The sequence below is a fragment of the Bubalus bubalis genome, chromosome 12 (assembly GCF_019923935.1).
Source record: "Bubalus bubalis isolate 160015118507 breed Murrah chromosome 12, NDDB_SH_1, whole genome shotgun sequence".
In the NCBI taxonomy this organism is placed as follows: domain Eukaryota; kingdom Metazoa; phylum Chordata; class Mammalia; order Artiodactyla; family Bovidae; genus Bubalus; species Bubalus bubalis.
Genome location: NC_059168.1, coordinates 60,556,831 through 60,581,312, shown reverse-complemented (window position 1 = coordinate 60,581,312; position 24,482 = coordinate 60,556,831). Strand labels below are relative to the sequence as shown.

At 37.8% G+C, this 24,482-nt stretch overlaps 1 long non-coding RNA gene across 1 annotated transcript in view; it reads right to left on the bottom strand.

Annotated features, from left to right (window-relative positions):
* LOC123328541 overlaps window positions 1-24,482 on the bottom strand; it is a 123,649-nt gene that overhangs the window by 25,722 nt on the left and 73,445 nt on the right. The window contains exon 4 of the long non-coding RNA XR_006639802.1: window positions 19,545-19,634. This is a non-coding gene — a long non-coding RNA (uncharacterized LOC123328541). The remainder of the gene's footprint in view (window positions 1-19,544; window positions 19,635-24,482) is intronic.

Here is a 24,482-nt window from a genome sequence, read left to right as displayed (position 1 = left end):
ATGGATGTTAAAGAAAGTTCAAGAAAAGGATGGTCTGTAACTTCAAATAACTGCTGGGTAAGATAAAGATAGAAAAATATCCATTAGATTTGGTGGTAAGAAACTGTTGGCCTAAGTAACACATATTATAGAGAGGTAGTGGGGGCTGAAGCTAGAGGAGAAGACAAGGAAGAAGAAACAGCAAGGGTAGTCTACAGCTTTTTTTCCAGAAAGGGTAACTATAAAGGGAAGGAGACAATTTGAAGAGGGTCACTACATATAATTGCTCAGATTGTGTAACAGTCAACCCCAGGAGACCTGGTCATGTTGATTTTGTAAACGTTCCTTGCTGGGCACCTCCAATTCAGGATAGGATATAGCAGCCTATTTTGAGAAGGACTCTAGATTGAGGCCAGAACACACTGGAGTATTTAATCTTGGAAAGAATGAAGAACACTACTTACAGTGAAACAGAGGAAAGAATGAGAGAAGATAATTTGATCGTGTCACAAGTTGGGGATTTATCAGGAAGTTGAGGGGTGCGTGTATGTGTGTGAAGTAGTAGAAAAATGCATTTGCTGTTGGATAAAGGGGTGGTAGAAAGGGAATTATTTTTAGCCAAATGAAGGGGAAGGCAGCTTGAAGTTTGGACTAACCATGGAAAGCAATGAGATAGGGAGATTACTCAGCACCCAAAGAGATGGGTGAAAGGTGTCAAAAAGTACTAACTTCCAGTTAGAAAATAAATAGGTCATGGGGATATAATGTACAGAATGGTGACTACAGTTGATAATACTATATAGCATATCTGAAAGTTGCTAAGAGAGTAAAGTTTTCAACATAAGAAAAATAAAGTGTGTAACTGTGTATAGTGATGGAGGTTAACTAGACTTATTTAATGATCATTTTGCAATATAGATAAATATCAAATCATTATGCTATATACCTGAAACATAATGTATGTCAATAATATCTCAATTTAAAAAAAATTAGCAAGAATATATGCGGAATTCTATCATTTTTGCATCTATTGATGTGATCATATGATTTTTTTGCTTTTAACATATTAATTTATTTCATTAGCTGATCATCTAATGGTAATCCAACTGTGCAAATTCATCCTGGTCATGATTTATTAACTTTCCATACACTTTATGATATGATTTTCTATTATTTTGTCTGGATTTTTTGTATCACTGTTCATAAGTGAGACTGACCTCATAATCAGTTATTCTAACTTCATAAAGCAAGCTAAGGAGTGTTTTCTCTTTTTTGTCTTTGGAATAGGTTGTGAAAGATTGGAATTACTTGTCTCCTGAGTATTTGTTAGACCTCAACTGTGAAACTTGACCTGGAGGAACTATTGCAGAGGAAGAGGAGGACGAGACTCCTGATTTTATCCTGGATTAAAAAAAAAAAAAAAAAGGACATTAATGGGAAAACTTGTGATATTCAATAATAGTCTGAAGATTAGTTAATACTACTGTACCAAAGTTGACCAAGCAACTGGACACACACACACATACACATCAAAGTTGACTCAGCTTTGATTAGTTGTCTTGAGGTTATATAAAATGTTAACAACAAGAGAAGCTGAGTTAAAGCATGTCAGAACTTTTGGTACTATTTTTGGAACATTTAGTAAGGCTACAGTTATTTCAAAATAAAATAAGTTTTTAAGTGGAGAGGGAAGAGTTTGATGAAAAGTAAAGGAAGACAATCATTGAAGCTGAGTGGTGGATATAGACGACCTTGTTTTATGATTCTCTCTACTTTGTTTTGTATGATTGAAAATTATTACCAAAAAATTGTTTAAGGAAAACAACAGCAAAAAATTTATCTGGTCTTGATTTTTATTTTATGGGACAATTCTTTTTCCTTTTTTAAAAAACCTTTTTTATTTTGTATTGGGATATAGCTGATTAACAAACAATGTTGTGATCATTTCAGTTCAGTCACTCAGCCATGTCTGACTCTTTGCAGTCCCATGGACTGCAGCACACCAGGCTTTCCTGTCCATCACCAGCTCCCAGAGCTTTCTCAAACTCATGTCCATCAAAACGATGATGCCATCCAACCATCTCATCTTCTGTTGTCCCCTTCTCCTACCTTCAATCTTTCCCAGCATCAGGGTCTTGTCTTGTGAGTCAGCACTTCCCATCTGGTTGTGAAAGTTTCAGGTGAACAGCCAAGGGACTCAGCCATACGTATACATGTACCCATTCTTCCCCAAACTCCCCTTCCCATCCAGGCTGCCACAAAACAATGAACAGAGTTCCATATGCTATACAGTAGGTCCTAGTTGATTATCCATTTTAAATATAGCAGTATGTTCATGTCCATCTCAAATTCCCTAACTACCCCTTCCCTCCATTCTCCATATGGGACAATTTTAAACAACTGATTTATTTTCTTTACATTTTTTTGACTATCATTTTCTATTTGTTCTCGAAGAAGTTTTAGTAGGTTATATTTTTCTAAGAATTTATCCATTTCTCTAAATTCTCTGGTTCATAGCCTTAAAATTCGTAATCCTCCTTATTAATTATTTGTCTGCATCGACTGTAATTATCTCTTTTGTTCTAATATTTATCTGTAAGAGGCTTTTAAAAGAAAGAATCTGGGGACTTGTTAACCTTCTTTTACATTTTTTTCTATTTCATTGATTTCTGCTGTTATCTTTATTTTAACATTTTTATTTATTATTTCATTATTGTTTTTCTAACTTCTTAGCTCATTGTTAGCCTTTCATGTTTACCGCTGCTGATGATGCTGCTAAGCACTTCAGTCGTGTCCAAATCTGTGCGACCCCATAGACGGCAGCCCACCAGGCTCCCCCGTCCCTGGGATTCTCCAGGCAAGAACACTGGAGTGGGTTGCCATTTCCTTCTCCAATGCATGAAAGTGAAAAGTGAAAGTAAAGTTGCTCAGTCGTGTCAGTACTGGAGTGGGGTGCCATTGCCTTCTCATGTTTACTAATAAAAGCATTTAAGGATGTTATTTTTACTAGATCTTACTTTATCTACATTGAATACATCTTGATTATAGTATTTTTTGCCATACAGTCTAACTAAGTATTTTCTAATTTCTATCCTAATTTCCTTTTTGGCCCACAGGTTATTTAGAATAGGACATCTTAATTTTCCACATATGGGTTTTTTCTAGTTATCCTTTTGTTATTGATTTCTAACGTAATTGTATTATGGTCATAAACTGTGGTCTTTTGAAATCTTTCAAAAGATTTCAGTCTTTTGGAAATTGTTGATATATGTTTTATAAATCAGTATATGGTCAGTTTTCAAAAATGCTTCATGTTGGTGGCAAAGAATGTGAATCCTGTAGTTGTTACACGTGATATTATCAATGTTTACTCAATTAGAGATGGTTTATTAATTGTGTTTTTCTAATCTTCTCTTTACTGATTTTGTCAGCTTCATTCTAAATACTTACAAGTTTAGAGAACCCTGACATCTTCCTGGAGAATTGAACCTTTTATCCTTTTGAAATGTTTGTCCTTAAAATTTTCTGTCTTAGGAACTGTTTCGTCTGATACTAATATAGCAATACCAACTTTCTTGTGGTTATTGTCTGCATGGTATAGTTTTTTTTTTTCACACTCATTCTCAATTTTTCTAAATCCTTATGTTTTAAACATGACTTAAATGGAATATAGCCGAACTCTTTAAAATAGAATATATACATGTATATGTATACACACACACTGTGAGCCTCCCCAGTGGCTCAGCAGTAAAGAATCTGCCTGCAATGCAGGAGCTGCAAGAGACTTGGGTTCAATCCCTGTGTCAGAAAGATCCCCTGGAGAAGGCAATGGCACCCCACTGCAGTACTCTTGCCTGGAGAATCCCATGGACGGAGGAGTCTGGTGGGCTACAGTCCACATGGTCACAAAGTCCACAGGGACACAGCTGAAGCGACTTAGCACACATGCACGCATACACACGTACACACACCCCACCTGTAAATTCTTGCCTAAAACGTTGGGTACTCAGTTTATTTTTGCTTAACACCTGAAATACTTAAATTTATTTCTACCATCTTATTTACTGCTTTCTAATGTGTCTTGAATCCTCAATATTTTTTTTTCTCTGTTTTCATGTACTTTTATATTGAATTTTTTCTCTTTCCCATTTTTTTCCTTTATAATTAAAAAGTTATATACCCTTTTGGTGGTTATTCTAGAAATTTTAACTTGGAAATTTAATTTCTTTACCATTCTCCCAAACAATAAAAAGCACAGAATACTTGAAGTCTGATCATTCTTCTCCCGATTTACCTGCTATTCATGGCTGTGTATTTTATTTCTAGCTACTTTAAGAAAATCTTTTAAGAGATTATTGTTGTTGTTGTTCTTAGCCCATATTTATTTACACTTAAACACATATTTAACACTTTCCTTGCTCCTCATTCCTTCATTCATTTCTGACCTTCCATCGGTGTTCACTTTCTTCAGGAAGAATGTGAAAACAGCCTTTAGAATTTCCTTCTGAGGGTTTAAATAGTTGCAAACTCTCAGTTTTTGTTTGCTTATTTTAAGATATTTCTTACATTTTTCTTTAAAGATAATATATAAATTTAGTTTGACAATAATTTTCTTTTGGTACATTGGCTTCTGTGGTTGTCAGGTTTAATTGTTGTCCTGTTGAAAGTAATCTGTCTTTACTTTCTTTGGCTGCTTTTACATTTTTTCTTTGTTTATAGTATTCTGCATTTCTCCTGGAATGAGTCTAAGTGTAAATTTCCTCTTATTTATCCTACTTGGGATTGTTGAGGTTTTTGAATCTGTGATTTGTCATTTCTTGGAAATTCGCAGTCCTTATTTCAATTATTGCTTTCATTACCGGTTCCTTCACTGTCTGCCTGGAATTCTGATTAGGTAATTGCCATACTGTTTAACAATATCTCCATGACATATGACTACTCTTTTATGTTTCCATCTCCTTGGGCTACATTATGAATTTTTGGATCTTTCTTAATACATTCTCCAGCTTTCTGCCATTAAATCCATACATTGTGTTTTTAATTTCAAATATTATATTTTAAATTTCTAGTAGTTTTTTTGAGTCTTCTTCAAGTCTGCTGGCTCATGTTTGATGTGTTTTTTTTAACCCCTTCCCTTATTTCTGTAAATACATGTAACATACTGATTTTATATGCTGTGCCTGGTAATTTCATAGCTAATGCTTTTCAGTCTGATTCTACTGTTGATTATTTCTGCTGGCCCTTGTTCATGGTGTATTCTTTCCTTTTGTATTTTGTGATTTAAACCATTAGCTCATATTTCTTTAGCACTTACTGATGGGAATTCTTTAAGGCCTGTTTTGAAGATGGGTACCCCCAGAACAGATTTGTATTTGTTTCTGAGAGGTGTCTTGGAACTACATGTTGAGTTTTACTTTTAACTTAATTCCTGGCTTGAGGTTGTTTTCTTTTTTCCTTTTTGACTCCCAGGTATAGCATGAATTTAAGCTGCAAGCCTGTGTGAGTGTTGACTATGCTTCAAATCTTCAGGGATTTCTTTTTCCTCTCTGTCCATTTAGAGTCAATCCTCAAGACAGGCAATTTTCCTTGCCATTTTTGGGGGGTGGAGGAAAGGCAGTAGATTTATTTGTAGTTCATCCTGACACAAAAGGGGCAGTCTTTTGAGGCCCCAGCTTTAAGCAGTGGTGGCTGGGTCTAGACATAGATTTCTCATTTTGTGTACACCTTAACCAATATATTCACTCATTTGGCAAATGCCCTCAAGCAAAAGACTCTCTAGGTTTTGCTTATTTCCTAGGTTCCTACTTACATTCCATTCTTGGCCTCCAAGTGTGTGTGGTTTGTTTTTTTTTTTTTTCACTTTGCTGCAAGCATAGAATGCATTTCAAAAGATTAAAAAATACTTTGTCAACCATTTTTAGTTGCTTCAATGAGAAGATTATTCTGAATATCTAGTCCATCATATTGCCAGAAATGGAAGTCCATCTGCCTCTGCCTGAATGGTGAGAGTTGATCTGAAGGGTTCCTTCCTAGGTCCACCTCTCCCCTTATTCTACATATTCTCTTCTCCCCTAGATAATTTTATTCAGTCTTACTACTTAGTGCTCCTTACCAATCATTCCCTGAATTATACCTCTTTATTACTTTCCTATGACTGCTGAAACAACTTTACCACTGCTGCTGCTGCTGCTAAGTCACTTCAGTCGTGTCCGACTCTGTGCGACCCCATAGACGGCAGCCCACCAGGCTCCCCCGTCCCTGGGATTCTCCAGGCAAGAACACTGGAGTGGATTGCCATTTCCTTCTCCAATGCATGAAAGTGAAAAGTGAAAGTGAAGTCACTCAGTTGTGTCTGACTTTTAGCGACCCCATGGACTGTAGCCTACCAGGCTCCTCCGTCCATGGGATTTTCCAGGCAAGAGTATTTGGTGTAAAACAACACATGTTTATTTTCTTACAGTTCTGGAACCCAGAAATTTGAAATAAGTTTTACTGGGATAAAATCAAGATGTCATTGGGACTTCCCTGGTGGTCCAGTGGTCGCTCCATGCTTCCACTGCAGGGGACGTGGGTTTAATCCCTTGTTGGGGGACTAAGATCCCACATGCCACACAGTATGGTACGTCACCAAGGCTAATTTCCCTTGGAAGCTATAGGGAAGAAATCTTTCCTTGCTTCTTCCAGCTTCCAGGGGCTTCCTGCATTCCTTGGATTATGACCCTTCCTCCAGCATCTTGCTTCCATCATTACATCTCCTGTTCCTTCTGTAGACAAGTCTTCCTCAGTTTCCTTCATATAAGAACACTTGTGATTACATATAAGGTTCACCTGGATACTCCAAAATACTCTCCCTATCTGAATATTCCTAATTTTATCACATCTGCAAAGACACTTTTGCCATATAGAGTAACATTCACAGATTCCAAGGAGTAGCATCTAGATATCATTGGGGACCATTATTCAGCCTCCCCAACTTCTAATCATGATCTCCAGACTGAAATTTTCAGTTTCCTTTTGAATATCTATTAGATGTCCCCTAGGCACTTTAAATTCATTTTATCTAAAACTGAATTTAATTCACCAGCTCAGCTAGTGATATCACCATCTTCCCAAGCATTCAATTTCAAAGTCAGTGTACACTGCTTTTCTTCACTCTTTACATCCAATTGGTCACTGAACTCCTGTGTCTCCCTCTCAACATCTCTCAAATCCAGTTCTTTTTCTTATCTCAACTGTAATTTTTTTTTTCAGACCTTGTTGTCCACAGTCATTGTGACCTAACTGAACTCCTTACTTCTATTTTTCTCCCACCTAAAATTACCCTGTTGCCTTGAATTAGTTTTCTAAAACCCCAATGACTATGTTGCTCTCCTATTAAAATCTCCTTAATGGTTCTGCCTTTGTCTACTCATTCAAATCCAAATCATTCAAGGCCCTTTGTGATCTGGCCACTATGTGTAAGGCCAGCCTCACCACTGCCATGCCCTACCAAGAACCACTGTGCTCTAGCCACCCAAACTACACCCTGTTTCCTGAACAAGCCAGTCTGCTTCTGCCTCAGGGCCTTTACATATTCTGTTCCTGCTGCCTCATGAAAGAAATTAAATCTAAAACAGAAATGGAGAATCTCAGACATGGGCCCTCAGGAAAATGATACTTAAGGATTGAGGGACTGGTTTCCTGTAAATGCATGATTTACAGAAAACTGAAAGTTATCCCTCAACCAATGAACATCTGCCAAGAACCTGTCCCCATCCTCAAGCTAAAGAACTTGCTACTTGGACTTTAGTTAAATTTCTTGTTCTTTTGGATTCTTTGACCATAAATACGGCCCTAAACTCTCAATGGACACACCTATAGCTTGCTACAGTTTGTTTGTCACAAATTTCAACCTTCTACCATGTCCAAATAGTGGTGGAATTTTTGATGATTTGAGCTTGCCATGTTTTCCTCTTTTATTGAGGTTGATAGCCTGGAAAATCTTTCCCTATCCCCAACCTAAAAAAGTCTTTACAATCCTTTAAGAACCAGTTGAATTCTTAATTTTCCCAAGTATTGTAGGAGTCTACTACACAGTTAGGATTAAGGATCTATTAACACTTTAGGTGTTGATTCAATTATTTAACAGTATTTACTGAGAATCAAATATATCAAGGACACCATGGAAAGCAATAGGTCTCTAAAATGGTGAAAAAGGTGTAAATAGGTCTTTCCTTTACAGAGTCTTCCAGGCTCTTCTGTCTGTGGAACTTTCCAGGCAAGAATACTGGAGTGGGTAGTCATTCCCTTCTCCAGGGGATCTTTCTGACCCAGGGATTGAACCTGGGTCTCCCACACTGCAGACAGATTCTTTACCATCTGAGCCACCAGGGAGGCCCCCTACAGGGGGACACAGACAAGTAAACAGGCGGTTATGATACCATATAAGCACTCTGGTAGTAAAAGCATAAGATGACATAGGAATAGACTGGAGGGGAAACAAGTTCAGATGTGGAGGATTATCAAGAGACGACAACTAATGTGAAACCAAGTCATGAGTAAGAATTGATGAGGGAAAGGGCAATTAGAGAAAGTGGTCTATGATGAAGATAGCATTCTATGGTCGGGACGTTTGCACCTACCCCCTTTCCTCCAATTCATGTCTTGAAATCTTAACCCAGCAAAAGTGATAATATTAGTAGGTGGGGCCTTTAGGAGGGGATTAGGTCTTGAGGATGGAGCCCTCATGAACAGGATTAGTGATCTTATGAGAGACCCCACAGAGCTCCCTACCTTCTTCTACCTTGTGAGGATACAAGGAGAAGTCTGGGACCCTAACCTGACCATGCTGGTACAATTACCTTGGACCTTCAGTCTCCAAAACTGTGAGCAATATATTTCTGCTGTTTATAAACCAGCAGTCTGTGGGGTTTTGTTAGAGCGGCCCACATGAAGTAAGACACAGCATGTTTGAAAACACAGACATAGAGGAAAACATAGTGCACTCGCCAAACTGAGAAAAGGTCAGCAAGGCTGGATCATAGACAGAGGGGAATGTCAAAAGATGGAGGGGGTATGAGCTAGAGTCAGATCATGCAGGGCCTGAGGCAATATTTAGAACTTGGGTCTTTATTCTAAGAGTGAAGGAGAACCACTAAAGAGTTTTAACCATGCAAGTGACATAATCCAATGAATGTTTTAAGGGATTATTCTGGTTGCAGTGAAAGTAACAGATGTAAATAGGCCAAGAATGTCAATTAGGAGGTTGTTGCAGAAAGCCAAATGAGAGTTCATAAATAGCTAAGCTGCAGCAATGTAAATGAACACAGTCAGATGGATTTGAAAAAAGACATTATGAAAAAGAAAGTCAAAGATGCTGCTCAGGTGACTGGTTTGAGCTGCTGAGAAGATGATGGAGCCAGTCCCTAAGAAAAGGAGACACAAAGAGGGTCACCACTGGGCAGGTAAATTCAGTTTTAGAATGTTGTGGAGCAAGACTTTTGTGATGTGCTTTCTACCCCCTTGGGGCTTCCCTCACAGCTCAGTTGGTAAAAATTCCACCTGCAATGCAGGAGATCCTGGTTTGATTCCTGAGTCAGGAAGATCCTCTGGAGAAGGGATAGGCTACACAGTCCAGTATTCTTGGACTTCCCTTGTGGTTCAGCTGGTAAAGAAGCCACCTGCAATGCAGGAGACCTGGATTCAATTCCCGGTTGGGAAGATCCCTTGGAGAAGGGAAAGGCTACCCCCTCCAGTATTCTGGCCTGGAGAATTCCATGGACTGAATAGTCCATGGGGTCTCAAAGAGTTGGACATGAATGAGCAACTTTCCTTTCTATCCCATTGACTCACTTGATTTCCATGCAGCTGTGAGGCACAGCTCCCTGCACCCTGATAGCTTTCTATCTATGCTTTTCTGCCACAGAGCTTGCTCCAGAGCTGGGGAAGTTCATTCAATCTGGCAAAGGTATGGCCTGGAAGTGCCTCAAGTTACCATTTCCTCCAGCAGTCTTCAACCAATGTGTGCTAGGAGCTGGTAGACAATGCCCCAGCCTCCCTCCTTCAGGGAGACAAGTCTGAGTCTCAGTGCCAGTGATGGCCAGCCTGTGAACCACAATGATTACAGCTCAACAATGTATCCTTTACGGACTTTTCCTCCTTCTCTTACTATTCTTGCTCCCTCATTCCTGCTTCTCAAATAATCTTCATGCATCTAAGCCCTAGTTTGTTCTATGCTCTATCTGAAGGAGGGAAGTCCAAAACAAGATAAATTTCTGGAAGACTACAAAGTGAAGACCCATGTTAGACTTTCAGAAGAAGAAATTGGGAGTAAAAGCATAAGTTTGTGTTTTCCTTGCAAGAGAGGCTGAAAACATAGAAGTAGATGAAATCATCCAGTGAGAAGAGAAAGGGACTTATGAAGAAAACCTAAGAAATAGTAACATTTTAGGCACTGGCAGAAGAGACAGGAGACTGATGAAGAAATGACCAGGGAGAGAGGAGAAGGACCAAGAGTTAGCAGACATGGAAACCCATGGAAAAAGAAAATTCAAGGAGTGAACGAGAGTATTAAATGCTGCTGAGAAGACAACAAAAGTACAGATAAGTAGCCATCAGATTTAGCAAATAGAGTTCATTAGAGATTCAGTGAGAAAACAACTCTAAAAGCATGGTGAGGCTGAAGCTAGGTTATCAAAAGTTGAGTGTTTGTGGGAGACATGAGAATATGAAGAGAGTGAGTGAAGAGAACTATTAGGAAGTGTGATTTTAAAGAAGAGGAGAAAAAGACAATATAGCTGGTTGAATGAGGTAGGGTGTGTGTATATGTATGCATGTGTATGTGTATATGTGTGTACGTGTATGTGTTAAGATGGGAGATACTTGAGCCTGTTCAAACTGCTTAGCTCATAAGAAAACTGGCAGAGAAAAAAGGTTGAAGGTAGGGGAAAGTGAGGAACAATGAAGATAATGAGTTTCTGAAAAAGAAAAAAAAAGATGAATTCAGGTAGATAGCTTGATTAAGCCTGAGGGAGGGACTTGTCTTCCATTGAAATAATAATTAACCTAGTTCTCTGCCTATTTAAAAGATGATATAGGTGTATATTTCCAAAGCATGGTGGCACTAATTGTCTTTATCCAATAAATTTTCATTGAATTTAACCATTGATAGTACTTAATAATAAATACATATAGGTCCATCAACTAATTTATTTGATGTTACCATAATATTAAGATTGTAGTCCCTCAGATGTTACATGAATTTTTGTTTGACAACCTGTGAAAAACATATGTTCTTCAGGTAAGGAAGAGAAAGGGAAGCATCATTAAACTTTAATCTAGTGACTTCATCAGTGTTTTTTAGGGGCATTATGTGACCTCATTGGCCTTTTTTAGAGGAAGTCAGCAAGTCATTTGCTGCTTTGTGGTCTGTTCCTCATTTATAAACTGGGACTCATATAATAGGTATTTATGATCTGATTTATTCCTGGATATTTGCCACAAACTGAACTTCCAGAAGTTAAACCTTTAATATCTTTGAAGTTATAAATGAAAATGGTGTCCCTGAAGACCCAATTTATGCTCTAAAATACCAAAATGAATTGTGGAAAGACAACTACATGATTTTACAAAGATTTTCTAGGTTTGTAAAGAAAAAGTCAAAGTTTAGATCCTTTGGGGAAATTCTTTTTAATCAACTGGCTGAGGCTTCTTAAAATACCAGTCCAAAGAAATGTTATTTTTCTGATAAGTCTCTCTGAAGCAAGTAAATGCTTCAGTGCTTAAAGATATTCAAACTGTGATCAAAATTAGGGCCATCTGTCTAAAAACTATCATAGTAGATTCAGTGGGGAAGAATTCTTTGAATGTTCAAGTTTTCCTCATTGCTGTGTTCTCTTCCTTTTCTCCTCCTCCTGCAATCCTCATTCTATCTCTGCGTCTGATCTTATCATCATTAAACACCCACAACACAGAGTAGCCTTTATCTTTAGCAGACTTTGTGGGCACATTATTGGTATCAGATGCTATTCTATTGGTTCTTGTGGCTTCTTCTTTCAATAGTAAATGTTTTGCCGACTATTTTCTGAAAGTGATCCAACCAACTTTTACTTGCAGTAAAAACTCCCTTTGACATCTTGGGGTAGCTCTTTTTCAACATAAATGGATGATGCTTTTGCAATAGCATTGCCTAATTCAGATGCATATGGATTTGCTTCAAGTACACCTGCACCCATCAAATCAAAAGTTGTTCTATATACTTTACTTCTGGCACCAGTTCACATAAAAGTAGCTTCAATTTTCCTGTCACTCATGATGAGAGTCCTGGGAAGTTGCATGGTGAGATTTGACCAACACTGGGAGAGTCATGTTTATGATAATAAAGGTCGTAACAGCAGGGGTCTAAAGTGAAGGTACTGTGAGTCAAGATCCATCTGTACTCTTCTATCTGTGTTTATTGTGAGGATTAAGCATAAAATGCTTTAAAAACTGTAAAACCTTATACAAGTGGGAGGAATTATTGTAATCCAAACCTGTATAATACACACAAAACCACACAAACCAAATATCACTAATGCGTTGCTCATACAGGTCTGTGTAGTTAGAATTTGAAGCATTTCCTTTCCCTAAAAAGCACTGGGCTTCTTTTTACTGAGTTTAAGAAGGATTTGAGTCACCATAGAAAAGTAATACAATGAACAATTCACTCATGACTAGGAAAGGAGCCATTCTTCCTGCAGCCTCCTCCTGGTCTCCTCCATCCCTATACATCACCCCCAGGCTCTCTCCCTGGCTTTTTGTGGGGTTCACTGTCTGCCATTCAGGAATGATGTCTCTTGCCTTGGAGTTTTCGGCTTGAAAAATTCTGACAGACACCCATGAAAGCACAAAACAGCACTGTACCATTCAGATCTGAACCAGCCTTCCACCTCAGTGACAGACTGTTAAGTAAAAAAGTTTGTCCCTCCCCAAAGCTTTTAAAAGATCTGTGTTTCTTTTATCTAAGGACAAATGGAAGAAAAGAAAAACCCAACTAACTTGTTATAAACAAAGCAATTTGAGATTCTAGTCACATTCTGGAAAAAGTCAGGACTCCCCTCCCCCTACTCCAGCCTGGCCATCAATGCCTTATGTGACTTTCAGGAAGGCTTCAGGCAGTAGAATGCATGAGAAATTCAGTCTGGGTCTTGCTGTCCCACATAACCCCTGTAGCACTGGAGTTCCCTATTGGCTCTGAGAAACAAAGCCTCAAAGCAATTGACCAGCCATGTCTCTCTTAAATTTCTAAATATTAACACAACATGGGATGTTGGGTACCTTCATATGTATTAATTCAATAATCTTGATTAAGTCCCAAACACACCTTCACACATTTTCCTTTTCTCTTAGCTGCCCACGATTTACTTCTAGTGTTTCTTACATCACCAGAACAACAGCTATAATAACAACCACAGGAACTTTCACTAGAATAAACATGATCAGTAGTCCTTGTAATTCTCCATGAAAGCTAAAAAGAAAAAATTGAAAAGAGTTACATGAAATATGTTTCCCTGGAGTCTGAAAGTGAAATTTACTCAGTCATGTCCAACTTTTTGTGATTCCCATGGACTATACAGTCCATGGAATTTTCCAGGCCAGAATACTGGAGTGGGTAGCCGTTCCCTTCTCCAGGGGATCTTCCTAACCCAGGGATCAAACCCAGGTCTCCCACGTTGCAAGCAGATTCTTTACCAGATGAACCACCAGGGAAGCTCTGATGTCTACCATGATTCATTTCCATGCTTATTTCCAATGTTAGTCACTTGAAAGATAGTTTGTAGAACTTCTAAGTCTCCATCAAAAATTTGTTGTTGTTTAGTTGCTAAGTCATGTCTGACTCTGTGACCCCATGGACTGTGGTCCCCCAGGCTCTCTGCAAGTGAGATGTCCCAGGCAAGAATACTGGAGTGGGTTCCCATTTCCTTCTCCAGGGGATCTTCCCAAACCAGGGATGGAACCCGCATCTCCTGCATTGGCAGCAGATTCTTTACCATTAAACTACCTGGGAAGCCCCCATCAAAGATTAAGCTGGGAGAAATGGACCTTTGGACCTGACCTTGGTATGTTTCACAGTTTACAGAATACCTCTGCCTTCATAATTTCCTCTCATCTGCACAACAGCTGGGTAGGTATTACTGTAGATGAAGAATCTGAATCTCAGAGAATTCAACTGACACAGGTAGGAGGCTCAAATCCAGACCATCTGACTCTCCCTGCTGCTGCTGCTGCTGCTGCTAAGTCGCTTCAGTCATGTCCGACTCTGTGCGACCCCATGGACTGCAGCCTACCAGGCTCCTCCATCCATGGGATTTTCCACTGACTCTCCCTACTACCCCACATTTCCTTTAGGTAGATGAATACAAAGATGGTGGGACATAACAAATGACAATATGAGAAATCTCCAACTATATAGAATACAGAAAAGATTTCAAGTGAGAGGATTAGAAAAAAACACATATAAAGACAATCCTGATTTGTTTTTTGCATGCATATACAGAGATATCACTGTTTATAATGTTAAATGATAATCTACCTTTCTTCTAACAGGTCTGATTGTGTTAATAAACTGGAAAAAAATAAATTAAAATCATTTTATTAATAACTAACGTGTTTCTATTGATTTATTTGTGGTATAGATACTGGGGCAGCTCGTAGGCTATCTTCCGCACATAATAATTATTATTTGCTGATCGCAAATCCCTGTGGATGTGACTGAAGTGTCAGTGACATAGAGAAAAGCCTGTTTAAATGATCTGCAAAGCAGGGACACAGCTGTAACTTTGCCCTGGCAGAGCCTGTCAAGTAAATAGCATGAGCTTTTCAAACACAGCCATATTATTTTCTTCCTGGCATTTGTAATTTGTTGAAACTCTCAGTGTGCAGGCCTTTCTCCCTAATAACAATGGCAAATGGCCAATCTCTGTACTTATCTCTTGCACACACGTTACTTCTATTTATGTTTGATCTGGCTTCTATATTTTAAGAAATTATATATAGATATTGGAGAATGTACCTAGCTGCAAATTTTAAACAGCATTCTGTGACCAATATGATATAACCTCTAACTCAGTGATGTAACACTCAAAAATGCCGAATAAAACAATTTTGTTTTAGATGCTATCAAAGTAGCCCAAGATCAATTGCTGGATCTGCTTAGAAGAAAAAAAAAAAAAAAACCACACACAAAACACCACGATGCTTCAAAACTGCTGATATTTGGTTTTGTAAGACATATATATACATTTGATATTTATAGGCTTAGTCTTATTGCCAGAGCCCAAGAGCATCTGTCTGGGATCCCAGCCATTGTCTACCAACTTATTTGTACCTTGGTAGATATATGAATATCCAACAGCCTTCTAATTTAGAAGTGATGGGTGGATTTTCAGCAACTTTGATTTTATTCCTAACTTAAAGATTAGGTACTAAAACAGGAGCCACCTCACATCACTGCCAACAAAATTAATCTTTAATATAAATCCCTTCAGGCATGACTTTTCTCTCTGCACAATTATACAATCTCAGGATTTGATGAAATCTTGAAAGTTATGGAAGCCAACCACTCTTTCCAGACAATGTGGTACACTGGTTCAGAATTGAGACTCTGGAAACAGACTGCCCGGGTCTGTTCTCGGGCTTTCCTACTTACCATCTATGTAATGCCAGGCAGTCCTTTAGATTCTCTACACTTGTTTCATTTGTTAAATGGGAATACAATAAAATGTCCCTCATTGCGTTGCCATGATTAAATGAGATAGGGCCTGGCTCAGTACATGGACACAGTGGGTGTTCAAGAAATGTGAGCTTTTTCATCCCTATGCCTTAGGGAATCCTACAGCATTCCCAACACATGGTCACTCAGCCTTTGGTTGAAAACCTCTAATAACAAATTTCCTTCTACCTCCTAAGGCATCCCTCTAACAATTTTGAATTACAAACTCTTAAAAGTTCTGCCAGAGCTTTAGTCTCTCTTCCTCTTGCCTCTTAGCGACCCTGATTACACTTCCTTGGGCCTGTCAGAAAAAATAATCACTGTTATACATCATCACTTTTTCTTTAAATAGTTTGTGCTGTGCTTGGTCGCTTAGTCATGTCCGGTTCTTTTTGACCCCATGGACTGTTGCCTGCCAGGCTCCTTTGCCATAGGGATTCTTCTGGCAAGAAAACTGGAATGAGTTGCCATGCCCTCCTCCAGGGGATCTCCCTAACCCAGGGATTGAACCTAGGTCTCCCGCATAGCAGGTAGATTCCTTACCATCCCTTCTGTGAGTCTTTTCCCCATGTAAAATATTTTCAAATCTTTTCCTTATATGCCATGTTTTCAAAGTCCCCTCTTTGTCACCACCGTGATAATTTCCCTACAAATCTCTTTTGGCTTATGTCCACACAACAGTCTTAAAATGTGATACACACAGCTAATGAAATAGCCGAGGTGAGGACCATGAACTTAAAGGCATATTAAATTCTGATTCTGAATAATGGCAATTTTGTTTTTCCCTTTCCAATCCTTACACCTTTTGTTTCTTTTTTCTTGACTGGTTTAGTGTTGAGTGGGGAATAGACTAGGCAGTGGTAGTTATCCCTGTCTCCTTGATTTTAAAAGGAAGCCCCACAATATCAAGCAAATTTTGTCAGAATTGAAGTGTGGTTATAAGAAGCATAGAAGTTTTCTGAGTTTTAACAGAAGTTAATGCCTGTAATGCTGGTATCAGACAGTTTGAGACAAAAACAAACTATTGAAGCTGTACTTTGTATACCTTGTTTCACTATGAAAACTGTCTGCCTTATCTCAAGAATGAGGAAGTGTTTTTGATTACACAGATCCCTCAACAATTCTTAAAATATTAGCCAATAAAACAATCTCAACCACATTTAAACCAAATATGCTCTGAAGCTTTGTCAGTGTACCAGGACTATAGTTTTCCTAGTTCTGGACCTTAAGTTTTTACTAATGATGTCCAAGATCCAACAGATTTTTGGCAGCCAAAGTACACTGATGCTGGCAACCTCAAAGCTCCCCCAACCAGAAGTTATATAATTGGTATTCTGAACCCAAAAGCTGGTCTTCACTCTATTCATATTAAATATTATATGATAGAAGATATAGGTAAACAGTTATATGAGACTCTCTAGTAGGACATGAAAGAACAATTTAAATGATTATTGATTTAACTTCTTAAAAGTGAAAGTCTTTTCGTAAAAAAAATAAGCTTCATTAGAAAAGAAAGATGACAAACTTGGAAGAAATATTTGTGATATGTATTTCCAGAAAGGATTAATACGCATAATCTATAAAAGGGTTTCCCTGGTGGCTCAGATAGTAAAGAATCTGCCAGCAATGTAGGAGACCCAGGTTTGATCCCTGGGTCAGGAAGATCCCCTGGAGAAGGAAATGGCAACCCACTCCAGCATTCTTGCCTGGAGAATCCCATAAATAGAGGAGCCTGGTGGGGTCACAAAGAATCGGACACAACTGAGCAACTAACACACACATATACAATCTATAAAAAGCCCTTAAAGAAATGTTAAGATACACTCTGTAGTTAAAAAATGAACAAAAGACATGAACATAGATGGTCCAAAACGAGAAATGTAAATAGCCAGTATACATGAAACAATGTTCGGCTTCACTAGTATTCAAAGGAAATCAAAATAAAGCAAGACTGTAATTTGTGCTTATAAAATTGGCAGGAATTTTGAAAATCATAATAGCAATGGTGAAGCAACATAGAAATGAGCCAAGATTCTCATATATTGCTAGGAGTTTATCAGAAAAAAAATAACTATAACATTTAAATAATGCCTACCATAAGAATATTCATGGGAATCTTAATGACATATTCTAATTGTGTCAATAATAGTACAGTCATGCAATTGAGAGAATATTATTTAATTATTTGAAAAATTGATTTTGAAGCAAAACAAAAAAGTTCAGAAAACAGTATTACAGCATTTTTTGAGAGGAGATTGGTTAAATAAATATGATCTCTTAAAACAATATTGCAAAATAATATTTAATAGTTTGGAAATGCTTATGATTCTGAAGTGTTAAAGTATTTAGAAAGTAGTATTGTTATTGTTCTAATTACATTTTTCATAAAAAACAGAATGTAAAAAAGAGAATAATGTTCTCAATATTTGGCAATGTGCATGACTTATTTTCAAAATAAAAAAATTTTAGTATTACCTTTTTGGACTTGATCATTGTGTTCTAACTTATAGGATCTTACTAAATTTCCTTAGAAAATTTGATAAGCATGTCCTCAACAAAAAGAGTGATAAAAATGTTAGCTAAAACAAGGTCAAGGGGAGAACTTTACAGTGAAAACAAAAACAAAAGCAAAAATAAAGATAGGAACAAAAAACCTCCCTCCAGGCTGAAGCAATTTAGTTTCTAGTCCACTGATTTACACTCACATTTAGTGAAAATTTCTCAGTCTTGTCCATCAGGTATTATATGTCTTAAAGAAGTGCTTTGCTAAAGCTCAGATATACATTCAGCTATATTTCCCTAATATTTTAGTCTCTTGGTTGCAACGAAGACAGACTCATCTAGGTCACTATAAGAAATTAGGTTTTTGTAAAACTACACATCTAGTACCTAAAACTAAATAAATCCCAAGTATCAAGGCAGTTTGAAGAAAATATGCTCTTTCCATTCTCCGTTTTATGACCTACATGGTACCTCCCTCAAGTCCTGGCTTCTGTTTCACAATTTGTTCTGCTCTCCTTTTGAGTGATGCTGAAGCTTCAGTACTTTGGCCACCTGATGCAAAAAGCCAACTCATTGGAAAAGACCTTGATGATGGGAAAGATTGAAGGCAGAAGGAGAAGCAGGTGATGGTTGGATGGCATCACCGACTCAATGGACATGAGTTTGAGCAAATTCCAGGAGACAGTGAAGGACAGGGAAGGTTGGCATGCTATGGTCCATGTGGTCGCAGAGTCAGACATGACTGAGTGACTGAACAACTCCTTTTGAAACTGACTAACCAGTTTCTTCTACATTGTCCCATACTCTGCATCACGGAGAAGCTAATTTGATTAGCCATCATTGTACAAAGAGAAGTCCAACTCTGCTTAGCCGAGCAGGAGGCTATGGGTGAATTCTTTTCATCTAGAAGTTAAATACCTCTGTGGTAGGCACTGTGACTGATGTGTCTGATACTACTAATTTGCTAATTCTAGCAAAGAAGAAAAGTGAGGTTAGAATGACATGATACGTTCATAATAAACACACTCTCTAATAATCACAAATTTTACTTTTATATATACTCATAGACCAAAGCATGGGGAGAAAAGAAAAATATAGAAAATGGGAAGAAGCAATATTTAAATAAATAAGGCCCAATAATTTTCTAAAAATCCAAAATATATCAGCCACAAGGGGGGATATGAACCTGAAGAGATATGAATTTTAAAAATTAGGAATTCATATCTAAACACATCACAGTCAAGCACTAAAAACCAAATACAAAGTAAAATCTTCAAAGTATCCGGAGAAAAAGGCATAATATCTACAAGGGAACAAGACTAAGACTAATAGTTACCTTATCATCAGAAGTAATGGAAAAGGCGGCAATGGTATGTTTGTCATCTTTAAAGATTCTGCCAACCTAGAATTCTACACCCAGAATAGCCTAAAAAATGAAAGCAAAATAAAGACATTCCAGACCAACAAATTCTGAGCAGATTTATCAGTAGAAAACCAATATTGAAAGGAAGTGGAAATACAATCCCAGAGAGAAGCACAGAAGTGCAAGAAGGAATAAAGAACAATAGAATAAATGATTGGGTAGATCTACATGAAAATTAACAAAAAGCAATAATAATAACATATTGTGGGGTTTTGGTTGTGTGCAGAATTAAAATATGTGAAAACATTAATACAGAAGACAGGACAGGGGCAAGTAGTTTGTTCTAAAGTCCTTAAGTTGTCTGAGGGAGGTAAAGTATTAATTTGTATTAGATTCAGGCATGCATTTTTCTGCAGAGTAACCACAAAAGGAGTAATAAAGAATGCATACCTAACAAGCTAATAGAAGGAACGATAAAATAATTTAAAATAAATCCAAAGAAAGCAAGAAAGGAGATAAAAGGAAACACAGAAAAAGTGAGAGAAATAGAAAATCATACAGTAAAGGAAAAACATTTCTAGAGTTACAAAACACATTTCATAATGATAAAAAGGTCAGTTCACCAGGAAGGCATAACTATTCTAAATTTCTAAGTTTCTGATAACATAGTTTCAAACTATCATAAAGAATATCGAGAGAAATAAGGTGAAATGAACCAATTCACAATCAGAATGGTTTTTACCCTACCTTTTTCGGTGAATGATAGAACAGACACAAAAATAAAAATATAGAATAATTAACTAACATTTAATAAACACGACCTGACTTAGGTAGAAGGTTTTTACTAGTCAGGGTTCTCTAGAGAAACAAAACTATAATAATAGAAGATAGATAGATAGGGTTTACCCCTGAATAATGTGGGCTTGAAGTTCATGGGTCCACTTACATGTGGATTTTTTTAACTAGAAATATTACAGAGTCACATGATCTGAGGTTGGTTAAATCTGAAGATGGGGAATGAGAGATTCTAAGGAACTTCAGAGAAGGAGGGCCAACTTTAAGTTATAAGTGGATTTTTTACTTTGTGGAGAGTCAGCACCCCTAACCCTCATGTTGTTCAAGAGCCAATTGTGTGTGTGTGTATGTGTGTGTGTGTGTGTGTATACATACATGTATGTATTCATGTTTTTTAAGATAGGAATTGGCTCACTCAGAGTTATTGAGGTAGAGAAGTCCCAGTCTGGTGTCTGTAAGCAAGAAAATCAGGAAAGCCAGTGGTATAATTTAGTCTCAGCCTGAAGACTTGAAAACGAGAAGCTCTGATGTCTGAGAACAGGAAAAGAAGAATGTTCCAGCCCAAGAACAGAGAGAATGAATTCATCCTTTGTTTCCCTTTTTGTTCCATTTGTGCCCCAATGGACGGATGAGGGGGGTTTCTTCTCTCAGTCTTCTGAATCAAATGCTAGTCTCTTCAAGAAATACCCTCACAGACATACCTAGAAATAAGGTGTTACCAGAGAAGGCAATGGCACCCCACTCCAGTACTCTTGCCTGGAAAATCCCATGGATGGAGGAGCCTGGTAGGCTGCAGTCTATGGGGTCGCTAGAGTCGGACACGACTAAGCGACTTCACTTTCACTTTTCACTTTCACGCACTGGAGAAGGAGATGGCAACCCACTCCAGTGTTCTTGCCTGGAGAATCCCAGGGACGGGGGAGCCTGGTGGGCTGCCATCTATGGGGTCGCACAGAGTTGGACACGACTGAAGTGACTTAGCAAAGGTGTTACCAGCTATCCAGGTATTACCTAAGTAATATGCTGTCCGTTTGACACATAAAACTAACCATCAAAACACTGCATTCAACAACTACAGAAAACACAATCTTTTCAAGTATACCTAGATATTTATTAAAAGTACACACATGCTGGGCAATAATGCGAGTCTCAACAAATATCAAAGTATTAGAATAATACTAAATTATCTGACTATGGTGGAACAAAGCCAGAAATCAATTACAAAAAGATAGCTAGAAGTTCCCTAGTGTTTGGAAATAAAAACAATATACTTCTACGTATCTTATGGGTTGGAGAAGAGATCTCATTGGAAATTAGAACATATTTTCAATGAAATGAAAAGAAAAATACTACATATCAAAATTTGTATAGTAATAGCCAAACTTAAAGAAAATTTTTTTCATTCCAATCCCAAAGAAAGGTAATGCCAAAGAATGTTCAAATTACTGTACAACTGTACTCATTTCATACGCCAGCAAGATTATGCTCAAAATCCTTCAAGCTAGGCTTCAGCAGTATGTGAACTGAGAACTTCCAGATGTACAAGCTGAATTTAGAAAAGGTAGAGGAACCAGAGATAAAATTGCCAATATACTCTGGCAATTTGAAAAAGCAAGGGAATTTCAAAAACACATCTACTTCTGCTTCATTGACCATGCTAAAGCCCTTGATTGTGTGGATCACAACAAACTGTGGAATACTCTTAATGAGATGGGAATACCAGAACACCTTACCTGCCTCCTGAGAAACCCATATGCAGGACAAGAAGCAACAGAACTGGACATGGAATACCAGACTAATTCAAAATTGGCAAAGAAGTACATCAAGGCTGTATATTGTCACCTTGCTTATTTAACTTCTATGGAGAGTACATCATGCAAAATGCCAGACTGGATAAAGCACAAGCTGGACTCAAGATTGCAGGGAGATATCCAGATACCTCAGATATCCAGATGATACCACTTTAATAGCAGCAAGAAAAGAGGAATTAAAGAGCCTGTTGATGATGGTGAAAGAGGAGAGTGAAAGAGTTGGCTTAAAACTCAACATTCAGAAAACTAACATGATGGCATCCAGTCCTATCACTTTATGGCAAATAGATGGGGAAAATGTGGAAACCATCAGATTTCATTTTCTTGGGCTCCACAATCAATGTGGATGGTGACTGCAGCCTTGAAATTAAAAGATGCTTGCTCCTTGGAAGAATAGCTATGACAAACCTAGACAGTGTATATTACAAAGTAGAGACACTACTTTCCGACAAAGGTCCATCTAGTCAAAGCTATGGTTTTTCCAGTAGTCATGTATGGATGTGAGTTGGACCATAAAGAAGGCTGAGTGCCGAAGAACTGATGCTTTCAAACTATGGTGCTGGAGAATACTCCCTTGGACAGCAAGAAGATCAAACCAGTCAATCCTAAAGGAAATCAACCCTGAATATTCATTCGAAGGACTGATTGTGTAGCTGAAGCGCCAATCCTTTGGCCACCTGATTCGAATAGCTGTCTCATTGGAAAAGACCCTGCTGCTGGGAAAAATTGAGGGCAAGAGAAGGCGGCAAGAGAGGATGAGATGGTTGGACGGCATTACTGACTCAATGGACATGAATTTGAGCAAACTCAGGGAAATAGCGAAAGACAGACAAGCCTGGCGTGCTGCAGTTCATGGAGTCATAGTCAGACATGACTTAGCAACTGAACAACAGCAGCAGTGCACATTAAAAATAAGAAACCTGAAAACAAGTGATCTGCATGTCTATTTAAAAATCATATCCAAAGAAAATTAAACCCATAGAAAGAAGTAAGGAAATAATAAAGATTAGAAAAGAAATTAAGAAGCAAGAAAGTATGGAGAAAATCAAATGCCAGATATTGGTTCTTTGAAAACACTAATACAATTGCAAACCCTTGAAAACACTGATCAAGAAAAAAACTAATAAGTTATGTATAACCAATACCAAGAAGAAAAGTAGAGACATCAGTATAGATCCTATCAGCATCAAAAATATACAATTCATACCTGTCAGAATGGCTGTTATAAAAAAGACAAGCAATAACAAGTGTTGATGCTGCTAAGTCACTTCAGTCGTGTCCAGCTCTGTGCGACCCCAGAGACGGCAGCCCACCAGGCTCTGCCGTCCCTGGGATTCTCCAGGCAAGAACACTGGATTGGGTTGCCATCTCCTTCTCCAATGCGTGAAAGTGAAAAGTGAAAGTGAAGTCGCTCAGTCGTTTCCAACTCTTAGCGACCCCATGGATTGCAGCCTAACAGGTTCCTCCGTCCATGGGATTTTCCAAGCAAGAGTACTGGAGTGGGGTGCCATTGCCTTCTCCGAACTATTACATATAGAATGGATAAACAGCAAGACCCTACTGTATAGCACAGGGAAATATATTCAATATTTTACATAAACCATATTGAAAAGAATACAAAAAAGAACATATATATGCACACATATATATGTAAAACTGAATCATTTTGCTGTGCAACAGAAACTAACACATTGTAAATCAACTATATTTCAATTATAAAATGTTTTTTAAAATTAAATTCATAATTTTAAACCTTCCCACGAAGAAAACTTCAGTCATAGATGGCTTTTTTGGTGAATTTTTCCAAACACAATAGGAAAACCATGAATCTTACAGAAAATCATCCAGAAAACAGAAAAAGAGGGAATATTTCCCATCATTTTATGAGGTTAGTATAACTGTGATACCAAAAGCTGGCAAGAACATCACAAGAAAGGAAAATTACAGGTCAATCTCTCTCAGGAACATAGATGTGAAAGTCCTAGATAAAATACTTAGCAAGAAATTCCAGCAGCACTCTTTGTAATAGCCCCAAACTGAAGGGAAAAAAACCAATGTGCACTACCATTTAGATGAATAAAATTCTTGGTATATTCAACTAGCAAAGTATTAAGCAGCAATGAAAATGGATGCTTTCCATTTATTCTATACACAACAACATGGATAAATCTCACAAATGTGATACTGAATGAAAGAAGCAAACAGAAGGTACATAACGTAGGACTTCATTTATGTAAAAATAAAAGACAAAATTAACCTACATATATAAAAATCAAGAGAGCAGTGACTTTAGGAGGAGGAGGAT